The 17,400-nt window shown below is 39.4% G+C and overlaps 1 protein-coding gene across 3 annotated transcripts in view; it reads right to left on the bottom strand.

The window, feature by feature from the left end:
* Positions 1 to 17,400, bottom strand: part of ntrk3b (neurotrophic tyrosine kinase, receptor, type 3b) — a 371,163-nt gene that overhangs the window by 59,927 nt on the left and 293,836 nt on the right. The window lies entirely within an intron of this gene.

Below are 17,400 nucleotides of genomic sequence, written 5' to 3' on the forward strand. Positions count from 1 at the left end.
ATCACCGACCAGCTAAAGACGCTGCACCAACAAATTTTCCAGGTCCAAAGACAGTTTAAGAACTGGGAAATTTCTGAGGAGGCATTAGATGTAATGAAAGCAGAGGAAAACTCTGCAAGAAAAATCTGTGTCTCCCTACAAAGACAAGTCCGTGTTCTCACTAACAAGGTGCAACGTCAGTGCAGCATTTCTGAAATCTACAGAACAACAAAGAAGTCAAATGAGGCACTGGCTGTTCAGCGAAAAACTCTGGAACAAAGTGTTGAGGACCTCAAAACCAAGCTCAACGACTTTGACGAAAAGAAAAGGAAGGAAAGGAAGGTACTTCAGAGAGAAGTGGTTCTGCAGCAGGAACTCCAGGATCTCATGGAAAAGTCAGATCAGTTAAAAAGCTATGAGGCCGAGTACGAGCGAACACAGGAGCGCATTAATGGTTTAGAGGAAAGTCTCGATTATAGGGAAGAGAAAATCCAGAATGTCAAGGAAGAGCTCTACAGGAGAGAACGTTTAAAGCGCAAGGTCACTGAACTGGAGGCTAAAGAGAAAGTCCTGTTGGAAGAAGGCAAACTCCTGTGCAAAATCCAGTATGAGGTCAACTGCAAGCTTGATGATGAACCAGACCTGATGAGCAAGCATGACTCCTTGATGGCAAAGATCGATGACTTGAAGGAATGGAAACTAAAAACATCTGAAGAAATCCAGATTGTAAATGAGCACCTCAGTGCTTTGGGCGATGTCAAGGCCACTAATAAGAAATTGGAGAAAGAGAAAAACGTCCTAACCAACGACAATAACACTCTGCAAAAACAACTACAGGACCTGAAGCTCACCCTTTCCAAAGAACTAGCTGTGGCAAAACAAAACAACAGGATTAAGTTGGATGTTGAAGCCCTGAGCCAAACCAACAGCACACTCCAACTTCAGCTTCAGGAGATCCGCAGCAGCCTGCAAGGGGAAGTAGCTTTGGCCAACAAGTTTGATTTCCTGAAGGTGGAAAAACACAACTTGAAACGCCAGAATAACACCCTCCGCAAGGAAATCCAGAAGCTTAATAAGAAAGCAGACGGAGAAAGAGCTTTGGAGAGGAGGTGCGAGGTGATGAGGGCTAAGAAAGACACCAACATCAGAGAACATGACATCCTAAAGCAGGAACTGTCAGCTAGGTCTGCCCAGGGGCCACTTGTGCAAGATGACATGGTGCCAGAGGCCAGTTGCAGCACCCCCGTGCAGCCAGTCACAGCAGCCCCACGCAGATCTGGTATATCCCTGAGCATTTCCAGATTATTTGGCTTCAGGGACAGTCAGAGCTCAGCCAGGATTCAGTAATGTGTGACTTTATTTGCATGGGTTCACTCCGGGTACTCCGGTTTCTCCCACCCAAAACTTCAAAATCTTTAATTTCTTACTGTTTTATCGGGTTGACTCCGGATTAGCTGGTTTCTCCCACACCACAATCTTTTCTTTCTTTATGTTGATTTGTGTCTGTTTAATTGTGATGACTCCGGGTGCTCCGGTTTCACCCGCACCAAAAAACCTCCTTAATCTTTTAATTTCTGACTTTTGTTGTGTTGACTCCGGGTGCTCCGGTTTCACCCGCACCAAAAAACCTTCTTAATCTTTTAATTCCTGACTTTTGTTGTCTTGACTCCGGGTGCTCCGGTTTCACCCGCACCAAAAAACCTCCTTAATCTTTTAATTCCTGACTTTTGTTGTCTTGACTCCGGGTGCTCCGGTTTCACCCGCACCAAAAAACCTCCTTAATCTTTTAATTCCTGACTTTTGTTGTCTTGACTCCGGGTGCTCGGTTTCACCCGCACCAAAAAACCTCCTTAATCTTGTAATTCCTGACTTTTGTTGTGTTGACTCCGGGTGCTCCGGTTTCACCCGCACCAAAAAACCTCCTTAATCTTTTAATTTCTGACTTTTGTTGTCTTGACTCCGGGTGCTCCGGTTTCACCCGCACCAAAAAACCTCCTTAATCTTTTAATTTCTGACTTTTGTTGTGTTGACTCCGGGTGCTCCGGTTTCACCCGCACCAAAAAACCTCCTTAATCTTTTAATTTCTGACTTTTGTTGTCTTGACTCCGGGTGCTCCGGTTTCACCCGCACCAAAAAACCTCCTTAATCTTTTAATTTCTGACTTTTGTTGTCTTGACTCCGGGTGCTCCGGTTTCACCCGCACCAAAAAACCTCCTTAATCTTTTAATTTCTGACTTTTGTTGTGTTGACTCCGGGTGCTCCGGTTTCACCCGCACCAAAAAACCTTCTTAATCTTTTAATTTCTGACTTTTGTTGTCTTGACTCCGGGTGCTCCGGTTTCACCCGCACCAAAAAACCTCCTTAATCTTTTAATTTCTGACTTTTGTTGTGTTGACTCCGGGTGCTCCGGTTTCACCCGCACCAAAAAACCTCCTTAATCTTTTAATTTCTGACTTTTGTTGTCTTGACTCCGGGTGCTCCGGTTTCACCCGCACCAAAAAACCTTCTTAATCTTTTAATTTCTGACTTTTGTTGTGTTGACTCCGGGTGCTCCGGTTTCACCCGCACCAAAAAACCTTCTTAATCTTTTAATTTCTGACTTTTGTTGTCTTGACTCCAGGTGCTCCGGTTTCACTCACACCAAAAAACCTTCTTAATCTTTTAATTTCTGACTTTTGTTGTGTTGACTCCAGGTGCTCCGGTTTCTCTCAAACCAAAGTCGTTCTTTAACTTAATTTGTGATTGTTTTATCAGGTTTACTCCGGGTGCTCCGGTTTCCTCCTGAACTTTCTTAATTAAGTAATTAAAACAAAACAAAAAAATTTAATAAAAAATTTAAGTTGATGTGAGGGTTACATGTATCAATAAGGAAATATAAACTTTCTTCTTGATGTCTCTCCCTACCATGGCCAGTGGTCAGCTCAGAAACATGGTTAACATTGTTTTATCACCTTTATACCTAATTAACATCACAGACTATGATTATACTCCCTGTTTGGGGTTTTAGAGACCCCAGCTGTAAAACAGTTAAATGCATAAGTCTATTTGCATTTCTGCCGTTGGAGTTTTACCATGTATTGTTCGTAAGAGTTTGGGAAAGTTAGACTACTTATGATCCCAAATATAAGCAATATCACTAATCTGTGAATGACTGACGAGAAAAATCAATAATTGGCATTATATATTTGTGTTAACATATATAATTCATTTTTCTTATGCAAAGTACACATAAGCATATAAACCTGTAATTTTAAACATTTATTACAATATTTTGATAATAATAATGATGATAATGATGTATGGTCATTTCAGTGTTTCCATTACTGTTCATTAAAAGTCCACTTAGTGGCAAAGGAAAACGTTTTAACACTCCTGCATTTTGGTCTAAAAAAAGGAAAACATAGTGTTTTTAAAAAGAACAGAGAGGTTAGTTTTGCAAATATTACAATGTTTACACATACAGCAGTGGAATCTGTGACATATGGAAAATAATAGAAGGAACACATGCCTTGTCAGCAGGATGAGAGATCCTGATATTTAGGCTATGTTCACACTAGAGGCAAAACAGATTTCTTTCTTAAACTAGATGTTCCAAACACAACATGGTGGATTTCTAATGCACCTCTAAATGCACTCATAAATATTTAGCATTTTTCTTTTTAATTAGCATACTTAATTATGTATGGGGGGTGGGGGGTGGGGGGTTCATCCGTTCTAACAGACAAAGAATCTTAATCCAAAAGCCACATGAAAGTAAAAATGAATGTCTTGGCATTATCTTTTTTCAACTTTTTTCATAAAACAAAAGGTTTATTTTTCACGAAATGGTTACCTCAAATCAGTAATTTCTGAAGTCTCCACAAAACAATATTTTGAAAACCCCCTGGGGATGAATACTCCGTAAAAAAAATCAATAAGATTCATCATATGCTAATAGAATCACTAAAAAATCAATTCAGAACAGTATTTTCCTCTTTAAACTGTATTTTCCCGTTATTAATTTTCTGTAACACTCAAATCCCCCCAAAATCCTTAGTAAACGCTATGAATCTTTTACACGATGTAGGTGTCAGTAGCTAAGTATTAACGCTGTTGATTGCTGCTTTCCGAAGATTATGATAAATAGAGACTAACAACAATAACTGTTATCAGCAAGTTGAAATATTTACAGATGACAAAAATAATGGCTGTTGAGAAGCAACCAAACATAAGCAAAGAGCAAAAGAAAAAAAAACCTACATGTAAAACACAACTTAAATTTTTGCCCAGTTTTTTTAAATGAGAGAAAAACAAAAACAAATTAATTCAATTGTGAAAAAAACTTTCATGTGTTACAGCAGGATCTAGTCTATTTAGATGAAAAGGACTTTTAATACGATTGATTAAAAAAAGGGACAAAGTTGGCACGTTTCCTGAGCCACCACTTAGTTTTAATTAATGATGTGTGCCAAAATCAAATGTCAGGTTTGTTAAATGTATGAAAATATTCTTTGTCTGTTCTGAAGATTAATCTATTGGTTGACTGAGAGAAACTACCTGCAAGTATTATGATGATCAATTAATCGATTTGGTCATTTTCAAAGCAAAAATGCTTCTGGCTCCAGCTTGTCAACCATTATAACTTGATGTTTTTTGTCATGTATGATTGTGATGTGATGATGATTGATGAGTATCTTTGTGTTTTGGCCCATACATCTGATAAAAAAAAGGCAATTAAAATATGTCACATCAGGCTCTGCGAAAATTGTAATAGGCATTTTCCCGAATTTACTGTCATTAAAAGACAAAATGAGTAATGGTTAATTGGAAAAAAAAATTGCAGATTAATAAAAAATGAAAATAACTGTAGATTCAGCCCTAGATAATTAGCTGATTTATCTGTTCTTTTGTGCTTTAGTCTACAAAATTAGATCCTTATTCATAATACCCATATACGTTTAAAGTATTGGCACTTCTGTTAGATTTATGGTGCCATAAAACACATTCCTGTCAAACCAACCATAATTTCCTTTCTTTAATCAAAACTCAAAAAAAGTCCCTGACATGATTTACTGTCAGCTGATGTGATTCAGCTTCCTGTTCTGTCACTGCTGTGTCTGAAGCGACACGCAGGTCTGACAATTGCAATCTTCAGACGGAAGGGAGGAAAGAAACTGCAAGTGGATAGAAAGTCAACAGCCAACAGTCGCTGATTCAGTGGAGCTGTGACAGTCAATCTGTTTACCCACAAAGTTGAGTCTCTCGCTCACCTTGACAACACAGTAAATAGTAATCAAGACCCAGTCATATCAAATTACAGACCCTGAGCCGTGGGAAGGTGGCGTGTGATGAAGTGACACATGTGAGCATCAATTTATTTACAACATTTTCTCTTATGCAGGCTTTTCATAGATGAGCACCCGCTTTATTGGATAGACGTGCACTGCGAAGTGCAGGTCTTCACTAGGCGACTAACTGCCCAACCACTGGGGACAACTGGCACGCTAAATCTCTGCTGATGCCTCTGACCCTCCACGGCAGCACTGACAGATAGATATATGAGCGCTATAATGCTTCAAACATCACTACACATGAAATAAAATCATTACAGTGAAAGTTATGCTGAGCCAAAGGTAAAATTCTTTATTAAAAGAGAAAAGACACCTCAAACGGATCCTAGTATTATGCTCTGCTTTTTAATACAATATGAATTGGAATGAAAACCCATCTGGTCAGACTCCAGTGCCAGATCGATGAGGCCTCGAGGAACGCCTGGCCTCCCTCCAAACCACTGCACTCAGAACTACACAAAAACCTCCCACTTGATTCTTCGGGAGATGATGGTTTTTGGGAAGTGAAGGGGAAATTGGACTTCTTGACTTCAGAACATTCAAAAAAAAAAAATTGCATTTATGTTACCTGAGTGATGAAAAGGCCCAACGGCCTCTGAGAGGGTTTTTATCTTCCGAGACGTTGCCTGTGCACAGAATAGAATTGGAACAGGAAGTGGGCATTTCCCCCCGAAACGTCTATCTGAGAGTAAAGTTCCTCTCTATTAAACCAACTTTGATTTATTCAGGAGAACTGGAAAATGAAATGAGCCAACTTTTGGCTATTTTTCCCATTCTTTTCATCTCTCATCTCTTTCACAACTTCAGTTGTAATAAGGTTCATACAGAAGGTGAATTCAGTTGCGCACTATGAATGGCCACTGGGTCTTATTTAGACCTTAACTAAGGACTTTGGACAGTTTTTGCTTCTAACTTTTCTATTTTTTAAGTTACTACACTTTAAAATTAAAGGTGTGATGATAAATATCTTAACTTACACATTTATCCTCAAATCATGCATTTTAGACATTTGAAACTTGGATTGGCGGGACTTTTCTTGTCTTGCGCTCAAACACGTTTCACAAGTATTTAAACACTTGAATTCTGAGAAAATTGGTTTGATTTGTGACGGAGCAGAAGTGGGCAAAAAATATCCCACAAATTTCAAGAAATTTGTAGATTTAGAAAAAATTTTAAAAATAAGATAGAATAAATGTCCAAAACACTATATTTCTAATATCAAAAATATATATTGAAAATTCAGTATATATTATTTTTAAGCACTATTTGATTTGTATTTGTAGGTCATTTTTAGTCATTTCTTGCTAGTTTTGGGGTCGTTTCTTCTCAAGCTGCTCATTGCCCTCTTCCCATGTTATTGAAAGAAATCCAGCCAATTTGGTCAGGTTTCAAGAGTTTAGGACAAAGGTCATTTGTACACCTAGTACCACTGGTGCAGAAAATGATATTGGACTCTATAGATAATTTCAACACTCATGAAGACAGTATGGGGAAAGAATTTTTATGCAACTCACTTGTCTACCTTTTATTAAGGCCAAAATACCTCATAATGAAGGGAGAGGCTGCTTGAGTAACAGGCAGTCTGTGAGTCGTCACTACCAGTTGCTGCAGTCTGTGATTCAGATCCACCCCTCGCTCCTCCGTGGCTGCACCCTCTACCAAAATACAGACACTTCTGTCTCCAAGACAACAAGATGGTGTCGGCCCAAATGCGGAACTCAAAGCTTCACAATGAGAGTCAACAAACCAATGGGTGACATCACAACAGCAAAGTCTATGGTTTAAAACTAACACTTTGTCCCTATGTCCGCCTTTGTCTCTTTAGACATGACAGCCAGCTCTCATTGAATGGAAAAAGACAATAGTGCAAAATGGTTGTTTCTCAAAGTGCTACTCAGTGAAAGTAAGAAAAAAAGACCAATCTGAAACATATACAGTTATATTTCATATATTACTGCTATTAAATTATTATACATATACTGTACATAGTAAGCACATGTGGTGCAGGCAGCCTCAGCTGCTTACCTTAATGGTAGCTCGCTACATGGATGAACAGGGCTACAGTACCCCAAGGATGTCAGCTGAGTAGTTGGTTCTTTGATGCAGCCTTGGACAGATATGTGTACACACTGTTGAAAATGTGTCCAGCAGTGACTGGATCTCAGGACACATTGAGGACCATTGGGTGCATTCACACCTGTCCTTGGAGCTGTCCAGATGGAATCCAATCACCAAAGACACATGTAATTGCAAGGTGTAAACAGGGCCTCGGTGAAGTCCATTTCTTTGTATTTATCTAAACTTGTATCAGTTTCTTGATGTTAAGTTATGCCATATTAAGGAAAGAGTTCTACAATTTGGGAATGATTTGCTTTCTTTCAGACTTTTAGATGAGAAAATCGATACCACTCTCCAAATCAGTTCAAGACCCAATTATGTTCCGAACACAAAAGAAATATTGTTATGGTGGATCTTTACTCTAAATGCACTCACAAATAACTAACTTTTTTTCATTAGGATACTTAATGTGTTTTTCCTATCAAAAATTAATGAAGAATCTGAATTCAGAAATCACTGAAGAGTAAAAATTACAATAAATGGTCTTAAAAGACCATTTTTCAACAAAAAAAACCCTAATAGGTTATTTTTTACATGATTAGTTAACTTATATGAATGAATAAAGCGATGCTTTAAAACACATTGTAAATATATTTTGTATTGTATTGGTTGTTACAGTTGAAGTATCTATTGCAAACAATATGTTGAAAATCTGCTGAGATGAATATTCTGTAAATATAATCAACAGGATGCATTATAAGCTGACTGTATTATTAGAAAATCAAATCTGAAAAGCATTTCCCTAGTTAAACAGTTTTTCCTCTATTCATTTTCTGGTGATAATCAGATCCAGATATTCTGACATGTATAAGTAAAGTAACATCTCATGTTTACTGTAAACACAAATTATGTACTTTAACAATATGATAGACATCCAATCAGGTAAGTCTGTGCATGCGGGGGGAAGTCAGATGACACTAATCATAGACATCTAGACATCCAAGAAAAATGATGTCCATTGAAATGGGATTTGAAGAGGCTGATGTAGGAGTATGCGAGTATCGGTACTCCCGCACAATTATTGTGGTGAAAATATGAAGGTAAAACAGTTTCATCAGGCTTACTACTGTTGGCGCTAAATTATATTAAAATAACTGCCTTAGATTGACTCTTCAGCAAAGGTAGGTTGGTTATTTAAGACAGACTTTGAATGCAGCACAGCATCTACGTCGCGCCCATTCATGTTTTCATACATCTTCTGAAAGAAACCCTGCCAAAAAATCAATCACACTGTTGATTTCTTGTATTCCCTCTAAGTTTACATCACTTAACCTTTATCTAAGAATGTACAAATTCTGTTTATGATCCAACCCAGTCTGTAAGACTTTTTGGAGTGCGAGAATGTTGAGGGGAGCATATGGACCAGCTGCTTCCCTGCATCTCGCCTTTATGCTAAGTTAAGCTAACTGGCTGCTGGTAGAAGTTTCATATTTGTTGTACAGATATCAGGGTTTGGTCTTGAATTTCTCATGTGGCACTCAGCAACAAAGTGAATAGTGAAATCAAAATGTCAAACCAAACATTTAAGTCATATAGTCTAAATAATACATTGTGATCACTTCTATTGTAAAAATGAGACTGGCTCCTTCTCACGCCAAATCCCCAGCCTCAAACACAGCTGCAGCTCACACACAAGTTGGCAACAATGCACTTGATCATCAAAGGAGGCGCCACCACCGGCACAGAAATCATTCATTTAACATGTTCAGAGGAACAGACACCAGTTTGTTCAGGGATTCCTTCTGGAAACGTCTTAGATCACAGTGGCGTGCCATCGTTTGAAGGTTAGTTAAATTTCATTGCTCACATGTTTCTTTGCTTTGCCAGCCGATATATATTTCTCCAGCAAACATGCTTTTACTTTTCTGTGGGAAATGTGTCACTCCAGCTGAAACTCCTCCATTATTTCCAGGAGTCATGTCACTCCAGTCAGCATTACTCATCGTCCCATCGTGTAACATTCTGCAATCCCTGCTTGTGGCGGTGCAGCAAATGCTTTATGTTTATGTAAGGTGCGGTTCGCAGGTGCATTAGCTAATTCATCCAAATCAATTGATCAAGTGTGACATTTGCATCATCTGTTTCTCTGAGTTTAGAAGTCAATCTAATTTACTCTAGAGGAGCAGAGACAGAGGCGCCTTCCTCTCCTGGGTTTCAAAATGGACTCGTTCATTAAGGTATTGTTCAAGTGCTGGGCCAGGCAGTCCATCTGTGGACCCAGGCCTCGGTGATAAATTAAAAGAGCGAGCAAACCTTTGAACTAGCCACCTTTCAGACCCAGGCTGGCTTTTATCTCTGGGTTTTGTCACGTTGTAAGCATAATCACACTAACCTTTCACGAAGGCTAAAAAACCCTGCAAATATGAAAGAGAACCCTTTTTTATGTCTCCCAGAAAAACCATAGTTAGTGCCCTCTCTTCTATTCTCTAAAGTAAGCGTGGGTGGGGGTATGGGCCCCCCTTTGCTTTTATATCTTTATTTTGTTCTCCTAGTCAAGTCACCATAGTCCAGAAGAGAAGATTCGAGTGGATAAAAAATGTTTTTGAGTCTCCCTTACTTATTACTGTGTGAGTGGAGTAGCAAGAACCTTCTGGGGTATATTTTTTCCCTGGCTTTCGCCTCTCAGGCCACATACAGCAGCTGCTCTATTTACCTGATTGGTGAAGGTCAGTGAAGTCGTATGTAGGCTAAAAGGAATACTGTCAGAAACTTAAGGTAATGTTGTTATATTCACCTCAATTTCTCAGAAAAGACAATAGAACTGAACATAACACAAAGGAGTTAATCGTCAATATCTATAGCAATATCAACAAAAATTTTAAAGAGGCAATTCACAGTAGAATCAAAAACGCATATTTTTCCCTTTACCTGTAGTGCTATTTATCGGTCAGGATTGTTTTAGTGTGCTTTACCGAGTGTTATCGGCTGTAGAGATGTCTGCACTCTTTTAAATATAACGGAACTGGATGGCACTTTGCTGGTGCTGCTTGAAGCGCCACAAAAATATAAATGGACTTGCACCTTTACAATGTTTTACTAGTCATTCAACCACTCATAGCTTTCACACTACGAGTCACATTCACACACACGTTCATACACTGGTGGCCAAGGCCATTGCACAAGGTGCCACCTGCTACTCAGTTTTGAAGCACTCACACACCGATGGAACATCAAGAGCAGTTTGGAGTTCAGTATCTTGCCAAAAGGACACTTTGACATGTTGACTGAAGTAGCAAAGGGATCAAACTGCAAACCTTTCAATGAGAGGACAACCCACTCTACCTCCTGAGCCATAGCCGCCCCACTTGTTTACCCATATTTTTGAAAAATTCAACGGCAATGTCTCTTTCCAGAAATCATGACCTCAATACTCAAGATAACTCACAGAGCTTGTTTTGAGCAGTGTCATGTAGGAACTACTTTCTCTGAACTGAACTACACCTGCTTACTATATTACTGACCTACCAACTGGTAGCTAGCATCTGCATTTTTCTACCAGGCATAGAAAAATGGTTCCTGTATGCAACAGCTCACAGCTAGGTCCGTGGATGATCTTGACTAACTGAGTCATGATAAGTTTTTCAAATGTACCTTTTTGGTGCTTAAAGCACCACAAGCCAAGTGCTTTCAAGCTCCATTATACTTGAAAGCAGGCCTCATCTCTATGGCCAATATCTCAAACACTCGGCAACTCACACCAAAAAATATTAAGTTGAAAAACGGCACAAAAAGTAAGAGGAAAAATATGTGTTCACTTAAAGACAATACAGAGGTTCACAGCAGATCGCTTTTCTGTTATTTGTTGTACTGCCTCATCCCCTGCTTTTGGAACTGCCTCTGAAACTGGATCATATTGGCCAGGTTTGGTTTTTGGTTGCCTGAATACATCACTAACACTGTGTGTACTTACTTTTGCACTATTCTCCCAACTGGCGACATTAGATATTATTAGTATGTCCATACCTCATTTTTCCTCCTGTTCTCTGCTGCAGGAGCCATTTTTCATAACAGCCTCTGGGCTTTCCGCACAGTTTATTTATTATTGCTCTCATTGTTTTTATTAGAATAATTGTTTGTACAAATATACCACACCAGACTAAAAGCTCAGCAGGGGTGTTCGTCTGTGGAGCCACCTGATTGTTTGTGTTTCTCCTTCCAAAGTGAGAGTTGAAGGTGATTCTTAGGCCAAAAAAAAAAGGTGCCAGCGGGTGACTCTGTAGGGTTTTCCCTGTGGTGGGAAATAAATTGTGCAGAGTGTGATTGCTTCCGTTCCACCTCCTTGTGGTAATTATCACACAGATTCCTTTCAAAGGTAGTTAATTAGGACTGGAATTAACTTGAGGACATGTAAAATGAACAAGAGAACACAGGAAGGATAATTCACTGAGGCAAGGCCCTGCTTCTAGTTAACGATGGATTTGAAACAAATTAAGTCCATACGTGGGGAGCGTAGAAAACATTAAAATCAAGGCGAACATCATGCTTGTGAAGAAGAAACACAATATTAACTAACTGCTTTCCTTGATCTATTAGAGATGGAATTTGGCTATTCGGTGCCATAAGTGTACAGGATCACTCACTGATATATCACTGCGATTGAAACCAGCTAATGTCAAATGCATAAGCAGATAACACAATGGGCTCCGAGCATGGATGGATAAAAGGCCTCCCTAGTTCCCCACGGCAGGTACAACATGCCGTTGTTTCTCCCTACAAAGTCAAAGTCCGATAAATAAACTGAGGGGATAAACACTCATTTAAAATGTATCATGATGGTTTCATTCTTGTGACATCTTCAAGGTGAACGTCATTTTTATGACTCCATACCGAAAAAAAGCCGCACCCAGAGGCATTATGCTTTGGGGTTATCTAGCCAATCTCATAAATATGATATTTTAAAAAAGCCTTGATGAAATTTCTTTAAATTTGACACAAATGTAAACTGGGACCCAATGATTAACTGATTACATTTTGGTGGTCAGAGGTCAAAGGTCAAGGTCAGTGTGACCTTGTTTCAGTGTAGTCTTCATGAACATAATATCTCATGAGGGAATTTTTTCCAAATTTGGCACAAGTGTCCACTTGGACTCAAAAATGAACTGATTGGAATGATGTGGTCAATGGTCACTTTGACCAAACAAACCATGGTTTTAGCCCCAACTGCATATGCTTATTACATTTCATACAAATGTCTAATAATGCTAACATTTTAGATCCAAAAGGTGAAAGGTCAATTTCTCTGTTAAATTATAGGGTCCTGCAAAAACACTTTCTAGCTATTATCATAACTCAGATACTGAATTGGTGATACTTATGCCCACCTTTAAACTGTGCTGACTGTAAAGATCTTCTGTGCTTCCAGGGGAAAAATGTGTGTGAAGTATTTGTGTTTTCACAACTTGACAGGTTTCTGGAGGTATATAACTGCAAGGCAATAATTCTAGTTTTTTTCAAGTCTTCTGGGGCTCTTTTATTTACATAAAAGACTAACCCCTTTGGAAAAATTTGCAAAGTTAGTGACAATTACTTTACGCAGAGGCTCTGGCTTAGGGGCCCCCTAAACCCTAGGACGTGGGCCCCGTAGGCCAGTTTTGTAATATGCCTGTGGTCTTATGTAACAATTAAACCTGCCTTCAAAACACAACACTTCCAAACCAGAACCTTTAACTAAAATCCCGAGAATTTTTGATACTGAAATAAACCAGTTTGTCAACTCACGTGATTATTGAGAACCATTATGACGTCACAACCGCTAACTTAGTAGTCACAAATGTGCAATTACACACAGTGAGCGTAGCATTGGTGCTATATAAAGGCCAGTTAATTGCAAAATTCCACCATTGTGTGAAGAAGCCTCAGGGTAATGTGCACAGCTGAGATGACAACTCCCCTCGCTGCGCTAAAGAAGACATGTAGCTCTATATAGAGACATATAGCTCTTGTGAAAAATGGCCTCAACCTTCTCACTCAACCTCCCACTCAGATGAACACAGTTAACATGTGACAGCCGTGCAGGCCAGCACTATCCAAAAAGCACCCCTGCACCGCCTGCTGTTTCCTCTCCAGTTGATGGTGACCAACTGTGACAAATATTGAGCTGATATTTACGGTCCTCCACAATGTAGGCTATCGACAATTTACAATCGCCCTGCGCAGCTCAATGTGCTCTCTCTTTATTGTGGTATAAACAACACCGAACACTGAGGGGAAGGACGGCCGAGTCATGACAGAAATAAACATGCATTTGAAATCTGCTGTAAACCTATCAGTCATTGCATCTGAAGCCACTTATACGTCCTCTAAAATGAAGCCTCGACACAGTCCCGAACATTATCTGCAATGACACACCACTGAACCAATTACAGTTTGTGTTGCCGTATATCTACGGTCTTGATGCTCAGAATGATAATAAAACAAAACAGTGTGATTGTTATTCTGACTCAGTTCTCACAGTGCCCTATCAGCTTTTATATCTTTGACAACACATTACTCTGTAAGCTCCCTGAAGACAGACGAAGTAATTTTACACAAGTCTGAAAAGTGATGGAAAATGACATCATCCAACAGCCCCGCTCTCCCGGGTCTGTTCTTGATTTATGACTATGACAGAGTCAGGATCTTTACCAAAACTGGGACCTACATTTTATTACCTGTTATGCTCCCAAACACAAATTGAAAACAAAACATACAGCAATCTAAGAATATATTCAGAGCCATATGGGTCTCAACTCTGTTTGGGGTTTCATTCCTCTCCACGGAAATGTAATCAGAAAGGGGCCAAATGAAAAGCTTGTGGTGGAATTGTCACGGAAACTAGTTTGCATTATAAACTCAGCACTAAAGGCAACAGCGCATGCATACACACATATAGTACAAACATATGCACAGCAGCCGCCGCACGCTCTATGGCTATATTTCTTGTCATGGCATTAGAATATGAAACGATTCCCCAACGTCGAGCATCTGGCAGAGTTTGCATGTAAATCACAAAAGAGAGCCACATTCAACCACTGCAGCCCACAAAACGGCTTGATGATTGTGCACATCAGTGCTGCGGGTGAAGCCCCTGCATGCTAATGCATCCCACAATTCTACTGTGATGAAACAAGTGTTTCAGTGGTGGTAGGGGGTGAGCAGGGAGGAAAATTATTAGTCAAAGGGGCTGATAAGAATTGTCTTCAGTGTGATAAATTCCAGTAAAATGCAGTGAAATTTGAGAAAGAGGTTTACTTAAAAGACATATATCATCAAATTGAATTCAAAGGCAGCATTGAACCTGAATGATTCCCTATCTATAAATATTTATAACAGGCTCGGTAGCTAGACAGACAGCTACTTCATTGTGCTCCCAAGAGAAAAAATGTTTTCACAGTCTGCATATGGAACATGAACAGTGTGCAGCTGAGTTTCTAAAGAGGTGGCTGAAAATTCAAAGACCCAAACCAGTTTGTCTGCCAATATCAGATTGGACATTAGGAACAGTCAACCTCTTACTATTCTGTATAGTATCACTACCAAAGGACTCTATCACCATGCTGATGGCTCTGTGAGCCTGTTCTCAGGCACAGCAAATGCTAACGTCAGCAAGCTAACAGGCTCACAAATGATGGAGTCAAAGTCTCGTCATAGATGGGAAGCTTGGTGATGGCGGAGTCGGCCATAATATCAGTATCCTACAGTTATCAACCCTATGATGTAACAAACCAGCTAGTTTTAGAGAATTCCACACATACTTACAGATAGTATAGCACTGCTTACCTTACTCAACACCATTAAGCCTATGTTTTGTTGATGTGCCATTACGTTATCACAAAGATTTGCGACCTCAAAAACTACAGATCCTTGGAGACACAACTTTTTCAGCATTGCTCAAACAGCTAATACTGTTTGGAAAAAAACATTAGATGCTTCTAGTTTAACCTGAAACAACCCCAAAATCGGCATTGCAAAACCAAACAGACTCTATATACAGTAATAAACAGTAATTTTAGCATGGATAAAGCCAACATATTTCACGTCTAACTGGGTAAATTAAGGGTATATTTAAACCAAACAAGAGTTTGTGATTGTTTAAACAGTGGAAAGACGAAACCAAAATAGGTTTTGTGTTATTTTTGTTGTGCTATTTGTATTGACTTAACACAGTGTGTTTTGCAATGATAAAATTACAGTACACTTAAATGGAGTCTGGTTAGTTTGAGGATAGTGATTTTAGGGCTGTTTCTGGTTAAACAAAAAGGATCTTACACTTTAACAAAATTGGGAGTTTTATCTCTGTAGGGATCCTTTGAATAACCTTTCCAGACACGTATAATACCAATCTGAGCATGTAAGTGGCAAAACCAAGTAGTTTCAGTGGAAATAAATTGAAGGTGCTAACATGGAGTGTCTACCTGAGTGTTTACAAGCAGCCTGGCTGCTGCTGTCACTCAAGACGCTAACATGCTGATGTTTAAAAAGTAATGTTTAGCTTGTTCTCCATCTTACAGCAATCAAACAATTGCTAATTAGAAACAATTGATTTGTTGAAGACCTTGAGTATGTACTAAATTTTAGCAGTCATCAAGTAGTTGCCATGCCAAAGTCAGTATAGGCTTTATCTTTTTTGGGACAATGAAGTTCTATTTGAAATATCTTCACAATCTACCCAATACTTGTTCAAGATATTTCAGCCTGGGCCAAAGTGGGCTTATTGCAAGGAGCTGGCATGAACTCACAATGATGATGTGAAGAGGCCTAGCAGGTAGAGTGTTTACCATGATTACGATCACAGTTTCGCATTCTAACATTGGCTTCTTATAACTAATGCACAGGTGAGACTGATGGGTATTGGGCCCAATGGTAGCGCTAAATTAAAGGTTAGGGTTTTAACAAAGAACCCTGAAGGAAGCATGGATACCTGCACAAAATATCATGGCAATCCATTTTGAAGTTGTCAAGGCATTTCACTAAAAACTTTGATAAGATGGTGGCGGTAGAGAAAACGTAAGGGGATCACCAAAGTCAGTAGGATCCAGTCTCTGGGAAACATGAATGCATGAAAAATTTCAATTCAGTCATTTGGATGGTTATTGAAATATTCCAGTCTAGAACAGAGAGGTGGATCAACAGACATAGTGATCCTGCTAGTGGGGCTAAAAAGCCATTGTCCCAAGAGAGACACATTAGACTCTTATAATGCTGAAATGAATGAGGCAAAAGCAGTTTAGAATACACCAGTGTGAAGCTGATTCATTTTTAATCGCAGGTTTCAAGCTGATTAAGGTAACCGTGGCAAGCACTCTGTGAGGGCTTGAAATGAATTGGAGGTAGCGCATTAAGGTCATTGTTAACCATGTTTTCTGCACTTGGGTGCATTCAGGCCCCATTTCCTTAGCATTCATCGCATCTCAGTTACACACAAACACACACAAATCAGTGGCCCACTGGGATATCAATCAATCAGGTGATAATGTTCTCCTTTTTTCTCTCGTAGCGCTTCTTCTCTCTCTCTCTCTCTCTCTCATGCACTTGCTTTCCTTTGATTGCCCTCCAACGTTTAACAGATTACTTTATTTCCATTCAATGGCCTTTGTTGTCAAGACGTGGAACATCCTGCAAAGGTGAGTCGAAATACTAGCAATCACACTAATAATGATTAGGAAAAAAAAGCCTCCAGAATGACAGCAACAACAATCGTTCAAAGCCTAAAACTCCTCTATCGGCATGTTTTACTCACACTCGAACTGCTGTTTCATCCTAACTTAAAAGCAGTTTTAAAAAGACTCCCATCATTTATTTCATCTTCCTCTATTGTCTCTTTCTGTCCCTGCCTTTTCCCTTCCCCTTTCGTGTTTCTAGCCCCAGGGGTCTTGATTGCTGCCTCAGTTCTTTCACAACTGCCTTCCTCTGTTGGAGGGTTCTCTGCCAAACAGATTTGTTAGCCTGGAAAGGTGGAAGAGGGGTAGAAGAAGTAGCAGTGGATGAAAGTAAC

This window comes from Plectropomus leopardus, chromosome 1, assembly GCF_026936395.1.
Source record: "Plectropomus leopardus strain MGB_pleo_1.0 chromosome 1, ASM2693639v1, whole genome shotgun sequence".
In the NCBI taxonomy this organism is placed as follows: Eukaryota; Metazoa; Chordata; class Actinopteri; order Perciformes; family Serranidae; genus Plectropomus; species Plectropomus leopardus.